This window comes from Arachis ipaensis, chromosome B1 (genome assembly GCF_059453495.1).
Source record: "Arachis ipaensis isolate K30076 ecotype BB chromosome B1, ASM5945349v1, whole genome shotgun sequence".
Taxonomy (NCBI): domain Eukaryota; kingdom Viridiplantae; phylum Streptophyta; class Magnoliopsida; order Fabales; family Fabaceae; genus Arachis; species Arachis ipaensis.
Genome location: NC_142436.1, coordinates 92,336,138 through 92,347,886, shown reverse-complemented (window position 1 = coordinate 92,347,886; position 11,749 = coordinate 92,336,138). Strand labels below are relative to the sequence as shown.

Here is an 11,749-nt window from a genome sequence, read left to right as displayed (position 1 = left end):
ATACATATATGGTTAAGTGAGCTTATAAATTGAATCATTAATTAACCCAAGCTTTAACCCAACCTATATATATTTAATGTAACCTTAGAATTCATACCTAGCTACCCAGAATTCCCTTTTTCATTCCATACTCATGTATCAACTTTTTATTTTAATTTTATCATATGTGCATTGATCTTTGAATTCTTAATTCAGCATTGGGGTGATTTTGTCCCCTTATTTATTTATTGATAATGTTTTTTTTTGGACATAAAAATAAACATAGCTTATCAATACACATAGATTTTTAATTCTTATAGTTTCACATGAGTAGGTATCCAAATTCCCATTGTATTATCATGACACATTCTCTTAATAACTTTTGTTCCCACAATTTCCCATATTTAACTAGCACACACAATTCTATCTTAAGCTAACCAAAGATTCAATTTGGGATATACAATTATTTTTCCGCTTAAGGCTAGTAATGTGGTGAAATATAGAACAAATGGGATTTAAAGGCTCAAAGTGGTTAACAAAGGTAACTGAAAAGGGTAGGCTTAATTTGGATAAGTGAGTTTAAACAAAAAATGGCCTCAATCATATGCAAGCATACAAATATAATAAATATTGGACATATAGGATAAAACAAAATATAGATTACAATCATAGAGAAGTAAACACACAAGATAAAATATTTATGGTTAAATCATGTAACCATGCATAAATGCTCAAATCTTCATAGGTTGTGTGTTCTTTAGCTCAAAAATCATGTTCCAAATACAACTTCAAGCAGATTTATCATAAAAAATTTTAAAAAATTAGTGAAATTTTGTTCCAAAGATAGAGTCTTAGAAGAAACTTATTGTCTTTATAATCAAGTAGAACATGCATGCAACTAACCTATTACTATGCAATTTATCCTATTCTATAAAAGAAAGAAAATCTAACTAAAATATCCTTATTTATTGGTGCTAGGGAAGAGAAATTACCTCCGGAAGTCAGGTACTGACCGACCTCCCCACACTTAAGGCTTTGTACCATCCTCGGTGCCATCTGTCAGGAACAGGGGTGGGCTGGTGGCAGTATCTCCACAGTCGGGACCATCATGGCTCCCTGTGCTGGTAAAGGAAGTGGAGTCCGGGGTGTTTGAGTCCTTGAAGTGTCCCTTGAGTAGCTCCTTGAGGTGTTTGAATCGGCACTCGTTACGGCGCTCTCTAAACTTCGCTTTCTGTTCTTGCCGATCCAACTTTTCGATTATCTGTTGGAGCAGTGCGTCTGTTGTAGGTGCTTGTGGTGTTGAAGAAGGAATGTCTTCAACCGGTGCAGTAGGAAGGCTTGTAGTGGCTGCTGAAAGTCTGAGGTATTTCCCGTTAGGGACATACTAATCATCTCGTGGAAGCATGGCTTTGGTGTCCCCAGCTCTATAGGGGACTCCGGCTGCTGGGACAAGATCTGAGACTAAAGCGGGAAAAGGTAGGTTGCCCGCAATTTGTACGTGTCCCATGGGATTCCGGATATGTCTTGGTAGATTCAGAGGCTGGTCTGTAAGGATGCACCATAGTAGAACGGCCATGTCCGCAGTGAAGGAGGCCTCGTGAGTGCTCGAAAAGACGTAATGGAACATGATCTGCACCCATATGCGAGCCTCCAAGGTAAGTGCTGAAGCCGATATTCCCTTAGGGCGGGTACGATGGTATCCGTAGATCCAACGGCTGCCAGGTAGTGCGATAACTCTGAGAACAGCTTCCCAGTCATATTGGTACATCTGGCGCTTGAGTGCGGCTTCTTGAAAATCGTCCAATCCTTCTGGAATAGGGGGAAGACCTAAAGCTTTTTGAATGGCCTCTTTTGTAATGGGGACTTGCTTCTGACGGACAAAGACAGACTGCAGGATAGGCAGGTAGAAGTTAGAGTAGAACTCGACTACCCAAGAAAGATTGACCTGCCTTGGCTGTCTATGTAGAAAACCCCATTGTCTTTGTTCAATTTGTGGCTCAACAAAAGTAGCAATATTGGGCGGGAGGATAAGAAGGTGTTCGTTGTTGTAGCTCCTTTCAGCCAAGATGGGGAACATCTGCTCACAGTAGCGATTGGGAAATCGCGCAGTGTCTTTTGCTTGAAAGGCTTTCTCCTTTTCATCAACCTTTATGATCCTCTTAACTCTTTTTGTTGAGGGCTTGACAGAAGTTGAAGAAGGCTCTGCCACTAGTGCTCTTTTAGTTCCATTTATTGCTGGAGGTTTGGGAGTAGCTTTCTCTTTTCCTTTCTTGGTGGCCATCCTGAAAAAGGGAAGAGAAAGTAAATTAAATTCAAAGGGATATATAGCAAGGAAGTTAACGGAAAAGGTGGTGATGGATGCACATTAAGAGGTAAATGACGTTAACACGCGCTCATGAGTACATGTGAAAAATCATTAATGGAAAATAGTTAGTGCATATAATGACAAGTGAATGCAAGGTGTTTATGGGCATGCCGGCAAAGGGCATGAGTAGCATAGATCAAGCATCACGTTGTAGCAAACTATCACGTTTGTATTGACAATTAATTTCAATTAATACAATAGTAAAGGGAGTTTATGAAAAGGAGCATTGAATAGTAGAATAACATAGAGAAGTGCATAATGCCATATGGGCTTTTTCACAAACACATAGCATGCATGGTAGATAAGGTATAGAAAGTATTAAAGTGAACATGCAAGCAATCCTTTAAAAATTTATATATAATTGTCAAACAAGTGCAATAATCCACAAGCATATAATGAGGAATAATGACTTAAATAAAATTCTAACACCGTGAAAAAAGGAAAGAAGAAGAAAGAAAATATGGATAATGAAAAGAAAAAGGAAAGAAAAGAAAATAACATATAAAATAAGAAGGATGATAGAAAAGGAAGGAGGGAAGAAGATAATAAAACCTTGTTAATGGAGGAGAAAGAGAGAGGGAGAGAAAGGGGAGATAGAAGGAAGAAGGGAGAAGGAAGAAATAAGGAGGGAAAAGAAAAATTAGGATTTGGAGAGGAAAAAGATAAGATATTTTGGCAATTAAGGTTGAACTGTGCGACGCAAGCGACGCGGCCGCATGGAGCACGCGTTCGTGCGATTGCGATCCATTCAGGTGATGCGGTCGCGTCGGTCATGCGGTCGCGTGACCCATGTTGTGCTTCTGGCGCGAGTGCAGCCTCGCGCCTGCACAACTCTCTGTTCGAATTGATATATTTGCCAAATTTGGGGTGACGCGATCGCGTGGAGCATACGATTGCGTGAGTGGGCTTCAGAAGGGAACGACGCGGACGCGTGGGCCATGCGTCCGTGTGGGTAGAATTGTGCGTTCAGCACCAATCCAGCACCACTCTCGCACAATAATCTGTTGTGCACACTTTTTACGTTGAAAATCAGGGCACGCGGCCGCGTGGGCCACGCGGTCGCGTGGGAGGCCATTATGCCCATACGACGCGGACGCATTGGCGACGCGGATGGGTCGAATTGTGCTACTGGCACGCCTCCAGCCACCCTCCAGCGTGAGTCTCTATTCGTTTTTATTTTTCTCACCTCTCCTTGCGACGCGGACGCGTCGCTGATGCGGTCGCGTCGCGTGGCTTTTTTTTTTTTTTAATATGCAGAAGAGTTATTGAATATGAAAAACTAAAAATAAAGAAAAGAACGATCATACCATGGTGGGTTGTCTCCCACCTAGCACTTTGCTTTAACGTCCGTAAGTTGGACGCTCCACTAGCTCAATCTTCTGCTATGTGGGGATCTTCCAAGAGGAAGATCTCAAGCTCCTTGTTTTTCTGCATCTTCTCACCATGGTATAGCTTCAGGCGTTGTCCATTAACTTTGATAAGTTCAGATCTTGAAGGATGACTTAGGTGATAAACTCCGTACGGTTTGGCCTTCTCTACTCTATATGGACCTTCCCATCTTGATCTCAACTTACCTGGCAAGAGCCTCAGTCGAGATTTGTAAAGGAGGACTAATTCCTCAGGTTGGAACTCTTTTTTCTTGATATGCTGATCATGTATAGCCTTCATCTTTTCCTTGTATATTCTTGAGTTCTCATAAGCTTCTAGGCGAAGGCTCTCCAGTTCTTGCAGTTGCAACTTCCTTTCAACTCCGGCTTTCTCAATTCCCATATTGCACTCCTTGACTGCCCAAAAGGCTCTATGTTCTACTTCAACTAGGAGATGGCAAGATTTTCCATAAACTAAGCAGAAAGGACTCATCCCAATGGGTGTTTTGTATGCTGTTCTGTATGCCCAGAGTGCATCTTGTAGCCTGGTGCTCCAGTCTTTTCGATGAGGTTTGACTATCTTCTGCAAGATATGCTTTATCTCTCTGTTTGATACCTCGGCTTGCCCATTGGTCTGAGGATGGTATGCTATCGCAACCCTATGAATTATCCCATTCTTCTTCATTAATCATGTTAGTCTCTGATGAGCGGATAATTTATACGCTTTTTGGTATTGTTTTTAGTATGTTTTTAGTAGAATCTAGTTACTTTTAGGGATGTTTTCATTAGTTTCTATGTTAAATTCACATTTCTGGACTTTACTATGAGTTTGTGTGTTTTTCTGTGATTTCAGGTATTTTCTGGCTGAAATTGAGGGACTTGAGCAAAAATCAGATTCAGAGGTTGAAGAAGGACTGCTGATGCTGTTGGATTCTGACCTCCCTGCACTCAAAGTGGATTTTCTGGAGCTACAAAACTCGAAATGGCGCGATTCCAATTGAGTTGGAAAGTAGACATCCAGGGCTTTCCAGCAATGTATAATAGTCCATACTTTGAACAGGTTTAGACGACGCAAACTGGCGTTCAACATCAGCTCTCTGCCCAATTCCGGCGTCCAGCGCCAGAAACAAGCTGCAAAGTGGAGTTCAACGCCCAAACTGGCACAAAAGCTGGCGTTCAACTCCAAGAATGACCTCTCCACGTGTAGACTTCAAGCTCAGCCCAAGCACACACCAAGTGGGCCCCGGAAGTGGATTTATGCATCAATTACTTACTTCTGTAAACCCTAGTAGCTAGTTTATTATAAATAGGACCTTTTACTATTGTATTAGACATCTTTTGATCATTTTTAGATCTCTAGATCTCCATGGGAGGCTGGCCACTCGGCCATGATTACCCTCTATTCACTTATGTATTTTCAATGGTAGAGTTTCTACACTCCATAGATTAAGGTGTGGAGCTCTACTGTTCCTCAAAGATTAATGCAAAGTACTACTGTTTTCTATTCAATTCAACTTATTCCACTTCTAAGATATTCATTCGCACTTCAACCTGAATGTGATGAACGTGACAATCATCATCATTCCCTATGAACACGTGCCTGACAACCACTCCCGTTCTACCTTCGATTGAATGAGTATCTCTTAGATTACTAATACAGGGGACCGAGTCCGAGATGTTGGGATCTTCGTGGTATAAGCTAGATTGATGGCGGCATTCATGAGAGTCCGGAAAGTCTAAACCTTGTTCGTGGTATTCCGAGTAGGACTCTGGGATTGAATGACTGTGACGAACTCAAAACTCGCGAGTGCTGGGCGTAGTGACAGACGCAAAAGGATAGTAAATCCTATTCCAGTATGATCGAGAACCTCCAGATGATTAGCCATGCAGTGACAGCGCATCGGACCATTTTCACAGGGAGGAATAGGATGCAACCAACGACAAAGGTGATGCCTCCAGACGATTAGCCGTGTTATGACAGAGCATTTGGATCATTTTCCCGAGAGAGATCGAAAGTAGCCATTGGCACCGGTGACATCCTTACATAAAGCCAGCCATAGAAAGGAATAAGATTGATTGGATGAAGATAGCAGGAAAGCAGAGGTTCAGAGGAACGAAAGCATCTCTATACGCTTATCTGAGGTTCTAACCAATGAATTACATAAGTATTTCTATCCTTATTTTAGTATTATTTTCGAAAACCCCATTACTATTTTATATCTGCCTGACTGAGATTTACAAGGTGACTATAGCTTGCTTCATACCAACAATCTCCGTGGGATTCGACCCTTACTCATGTAAGGTATTACTTGGATGACCCAGTGCACTTGCTGGTTAGTTGTGCGAAGTTGTGAACCATGGTATTGGCATCATGTTTTTTTTGGCGCCATTGCCAGGAAAAGAAAGAGCAATGAATTTTACATAATCAAAGTGTAATCACAATTTCTGCGCACCAAGTTTTTGGCGCCGTTGCCGGGGATTGTTCGAGTTTGGACAACTGACGGTTCATCTTGTTGCTCAGATTAGGTAATTTTCGTTTTGTTTTGTTTTCAAAAATTTTTCAAAAATCTTTCAAAATTTTCTCCTTTGTTTTCGAAAAAAAAAATTATTCTATGGCTTCAAAACTTTCAAGAATGAATTCTAGAGTTTCATGGTAACATGTTGAATCCTATCTGGCTGAAAAGCCATACCCAAACTCCTTTGGGATTGGTCTTCAACTAATCACCTCAATGGATGTAAATCCATTCTAAAGCTTGAATGGCTAATAAACCATGTCTGACCCTTTGATTGGAGCTTTAGACTAAAAGAACACAAGATTCCTGGAATTCATATTAAAGATTTTGAAATCCTTATTTTTGTTTTTCAAATAATTTTCAAAAAAAATAAAAAAAATTAGAAAATCATAAAAATCAAAAATATTTTTGTGTTCTTGTTTGAGTCTTGAGTCATGTTATAAGTTTGGTGTCAATTTCATGTGCATCTTGCATTTTTTCAAAAAAAATCAGGCATTCATAGTGTTCTTCATGATCTTCAAGTTGTTCTTGGTAAGTCTTCTTGTTTGATCTTTGCATTTGCATGTTTTGTGTCTTTTCTTGTTTTTCATATGCATTCTTGAATTCTTAGTGTCTAAGCATTAAAGAATTCTAAGTTTGGTGTCTTGCATGTTTTCTTTGCATTAAAAATTTTTCAAAAATGTGTTCTTGATGTTCATCATGATCTTCATAGTGTTCTTGGTGTTCATCTTGACATTCATAGCATTCTTGCATGCATTCATTGTTTTGATCCATAACTTTCATGCATTGCATCATTTTTCTTGTTTTTTTTCTCTCTCTTCATTAAAAATTCAAAAATCAAAAAAATATCTTTCCCTTTTTCTCTCTCAAAATTTCGAAAATTAGATTTGACTTTTTAAAAAATTTTTAAAATCTAGTTGTTTTTATGAGTCAAATCAAATTTTCAATTTAAAAATCTTATCTTTTTCAAAATCTTTTTCAAAAATCAAATCTTTTTCATTTTTCTTAGTTATTTTCGAAAGTTATAAAAATATTTTTCAAAAATCTTTTTCTTATTTTTGTATCAAATTTTCGAAAATAATAATAACAATTAATGTTTTGATTCAAAAATTTCAAGTTTGTTACTTACTTGTAAGAAAGATTCAAACTTTAAGTTCTAGAATCATATCTTGTGATTTCTTGTGAATCAAGTCATTAATTGTGATTTTAAAAATCAAATCTTTTTTCGAAAAAACTAATTTTTATCATATCTTTTCAAAAATATCTTCTCATCTTATCTTTTTCAAAAATATGATTTCAAAATATCTTTTCTAACTTCCTAACTTCTTATCTTTTCAAAATTTGTTTCAACTAACTAACTAACTTTTTGTTTGTTTCTTATCTTTTTCAAAACCACCTAACTAACTCTCTCTCTCTCTAATTTTCGAAAACATCTTCCCTCTTTTTCAAAATCTCTTTTTAATTAATTAATTATTTTAATTTTTTAATTTTAATTTTCGAAAATTACTAACCTTTTTCAAAAACTATTTTCGAAAATCACTAACTCTTTTTCAAAAATTATTTTCGAAAATCCTCTCCCTCTCTCATCTTATTCTATTTATTTATTCATCTACTAACATCTCTTCCTCACATCACTCACCAAATTCGAACCCCCCTCTTCTATCTGTGTTCGAATTTTTTCTTCTTCTTCTCTTCTTCGACTAACAATAAGGAACCTCTTTACTGTGACATAGAGGATTCCTCTTCTTTTCTTTTTCTCTTCTCTTTCTTATGAGCAGGGACAGAGAAAAAGGTATTCTTGTTGAAGCTTATCCAGAACCTGAAAGGACTCTGAAGAGGAAACTAAGAGAAGCTAAATTACAATAATCCAGAGACAACCTTATTGAAAATTTCAAACAAGTAAAGGAGATGGCAGCCGAACCTAACAACAATAATGCAAGGAGAATGCTTGGTGACTTTACTGCACCTAATTCCAATTTACATGGAAGAAGCATCTCCATTCCTGCCATTGGAGCAAACAACTTTGAGCTGAAACCTCAGCTAGTTTCTCTGATGCAGCAGAACTGCAAGTTTCATGGACTTCCATCTGAAGATCCTTTTCAGTTCTTAACTGAATTCTTGCAGATATGTGATACTGTTAAGACTAATGGAGTAGATCCTGAAGTCTACAGGCTCATGCTTTTCCCTTTTGCTGTAAGAGACAGAGCTAGAGTGTGGTTGGACTCTCAACCCAAAGACAGCCTGAACTCTTGGGATAAGCTGGTCACAGCTTTCTTAGCCAAGTTCTTTCCTCCTCAAAAGCTGAGCAAGATTAGAGTGGATGTTCAAACCTTCAGACAAAAAGAAGGTGAATCCCTCTATGAAGCTTGGGAAAGATACAAACAGTTGACCAAAAAGTGTCCTTCTAACATGCTTTCAGAATGGACCATCCTGGATATATTCTATGATGGTCTGTCTGAGTTATCAAAGATGTCATTGGATACTTCTGCAGGTGGATCCATTCACCTAAAGAAAACGCCTGCAGAAGCTCAAGAACTCATTGACATGGTTGCAAATAACCAGTTCATGTACACTTCTGAAAGGAATCCTGTGAATAATGGGACGCCTATGAAGAAGGGAGTTCTTGAAATTGATACTCTTAATGCCATATTGGCTCAGAACAAAATATTGACTCAGCAAGTCAATATGATCTCTCAGAGTCTGAATGGAATGCAAGCTTCATCCAACAGTACTAAAGAGGCATCTTCTAAAGAAGAAGCTTATGATCCTGAGAACCCTGTAATAACAGAGGTGAATTACTTAGGTGAACCTTATGGAAACACCTATAATCCATCATGGAGAAATCATCCAAATCTCTCATGGAAGGATCAAAAGCCTCAACAAGGCTTTAATAATGGTGGAAGAAACAGGTTTAGCAATAGCAAGCCTTTTCCACTCAGCAACAGACAGAGAACTCTGAACAAAGTACCTCTAATTTAGCAAACTTAGTCTCTGATCTATCTAAGGCCACTGTGAGTTTCATGAATGAAACAAGGTATTCCATTAGAAATTTGGAAGCACAAGTGGGCCAGCTGAGTAAAAGTATCACTGAAATCCCTCCTAGTACTCTCCCAAGCAATACAGAAGAGAATCCAAAAGGAGAGTGCAAGGCCATTGAATTGATCACCATGGCCGAACTTGAAAGGGAAGGAGAGGACGTGAATCCCAGTGAAGAAGACCATAGCTTGCTTCATACCAACAATCTCCGTGGGATCGACCCTTACTCACGTAAGGTTTTATTACTTGGACGACCCAGTGCACTTGCTGGTTAGTTGTATCGAAGTTGTGAATGAAAAACGATTTATTAAGACGTGCGTCCTGAGTTTTTTTTGGCGCCGTTGCCTGAGATCACAATTTCATGCACCATCTATCATAGGCATGTTCTAGAGTGGTGATGAGCGGATAATTTATACGCTTTTTGGCATTGTTTTTACATAGTTTTTAGTATGATTTAGTTAGTTTTTAAATAAAAATCACATTTCTGGACTTTACTATGAGTTTGTGTATTTTTCTGTGATTTCAGGTATTTTCTGGCTGAAATTGAGGGACTTGAGCAAAAATCAGATTTAAAGGTTGAAGAAGGACTGCAGATGTTGTTGGATTCTGACCTCCCTACAAGAAAAGTGAATTTTCCGGAGCTACAGAACTCCAAATGGCACCCTCTCAATTGCGTTGGAAAGTGGACATCCAGGGCTTTCCAGCAATATATAATAGTCCATATTTTGCTCGAGTTTAGATGACGCAAACTGGCGTTCAACGCCAGCTTCCTGCCCTATTCTGGAGTTAAACGCCAGAAACAGGTTGCAAAGTGGAGTTAAATGCCAGAAACAGGTTACAAACTGGCGTTCAACTCCAAGAGAAGCCTCTACACGTGTAAAGCTCAATGCTCAGCCCAAGCACACACCAAGTGGGCCCCGGAAGTGGATTTCTGCATCAATTACTCATTTCTGTAAACCCTAGTAACTAGTCTGATATAAATAGGACCTTTTACTATTGTATTAGACATCTTTGATCAGTTTTATGCTATCTTAGACCTTTATGGGGGCTGGCCATTCGGCCATGCCTGGACCATCATCACTTATGTATTTTCAACGGTAGAGTTTCTACACACCATAGATTAAGGTGTGTTGCTCTGCTGTTCCTCATGAATTAATGCAAAGTACTATTGTTTTTCTATTCAATTCAAGCTTATTCCTATTCTAAGATATTCATTCGCACCCAAGAACATGATGAATGTGATGATTATGTGACGCTCATCACTATTCTCACCTATGAACGCGTGCCTGACAACCACTTCCGTTCTACATGAAGATGAGATAGAATGAGTATCTCTTATGTATCTAATACAGGGGACCGAGTCCGAGATATTAGAATCTTCGTGGTATAAGTTAGAATCCATGGACGGCCATTCTTGAGATCCGGAAAGTCTAAACCTTCTGTGTGGTATTCCAAGTAAGATCTGGGAAGGGATGGCTGTGACGAGCTTCAAACTCGCAAGTGCTGGGCCTAGTGACAGACGCAAAAGAATCACTGAATCCTATTCCAGTATGATCGAGAACCGACAGATGATTAGCCATGCAGTGATAGCGCATTGAACCATTTTCACTGAGAGGACGGGATGTAGCCATTGACAATGGTGATGCCCAACATACATCTTGCCATGGAAAGGAGTATGAAGGATTGGATGAAGACAGCAGGAAAAGCAGAGGTTCAAGAGGAACAAAAGCATCTCTATACGCTTATCTGAAATTCTCTCCAATGAATTACATAAGTATCTCTATCTTTATTTTACGTTTTATTTATCTTTTACTTATCAAATCTCTAAAACCATTTGAATCTGCCTGACTGAGATTTACAAGGTGACCATAGCTTGCTTCAAGCCGACAATCTCCGTGGGATCGACCCTTACTCACGTAAGGTTTATTACTTGGACGACCCAGTGCACTTGCTGGTTAGTTGTGCGAAGTTGTGACAAAGTGTGATTCACGTTTGAGAGCACCAAGTCTTTGGCGCCATTGTTGATGATCACAATTTCGTGCACCAAGTTTTTGGCGCCGTTGCCGGGGATTGTTCGAGTTTGGACAACTGACGGTTCATCTTGTTGCTCAGATTAGGTAATTTTATTTTATTTTTAAGCTTTTTACTTTTATTTATTTTCGAAAAAAATATAAATTATTCTATGTTCCTCTGAATTTTTAAGAAGGAATTCTAGAGTTTCATGAAACATGTTGAAGCCTGGCTGGCTGTAAAGCCATGTCTAACTCTTTTGGACCGAGGCTTCCACTCATCAGCACAGAAGCAAGTTGAATGAAGTATCAGCTGTTGTATGTCTAATTTGTATCTGCTAAAGCTTGGCTGGCCATTGGCCATGTCTAGTGTTTTGGACTAGAGCTTTCACTGAAAGCTTGGCTGGCTAGTGAGCCATGTCTAATTCCTGGACTGGAGCTTTAGACTAACATTGCAAGATTCCTGGAATTCCTATTAAA

At 39.0% G+C, this 11,749-nt stretch overlaps 1 non-coding gene across 1 annotated transcript; it reads right to left on the bottom strand.

Moving 5' to 3' along the window:
* Positions 1-8,531: 8,531 nt before the first annotated feature.
* Positions 8,532-8,640, bottom strand: LOC148577473 (small nucleolar RNA R71). Its single transcript, XR_015904290.1, has one exon. It is a non-coding gene; the product is annotated as a small nucleolar RNA R71 (small nucleolar RNA).
* Positions 8,641-11,749: the final 3,109 nt, after the last annotated feature.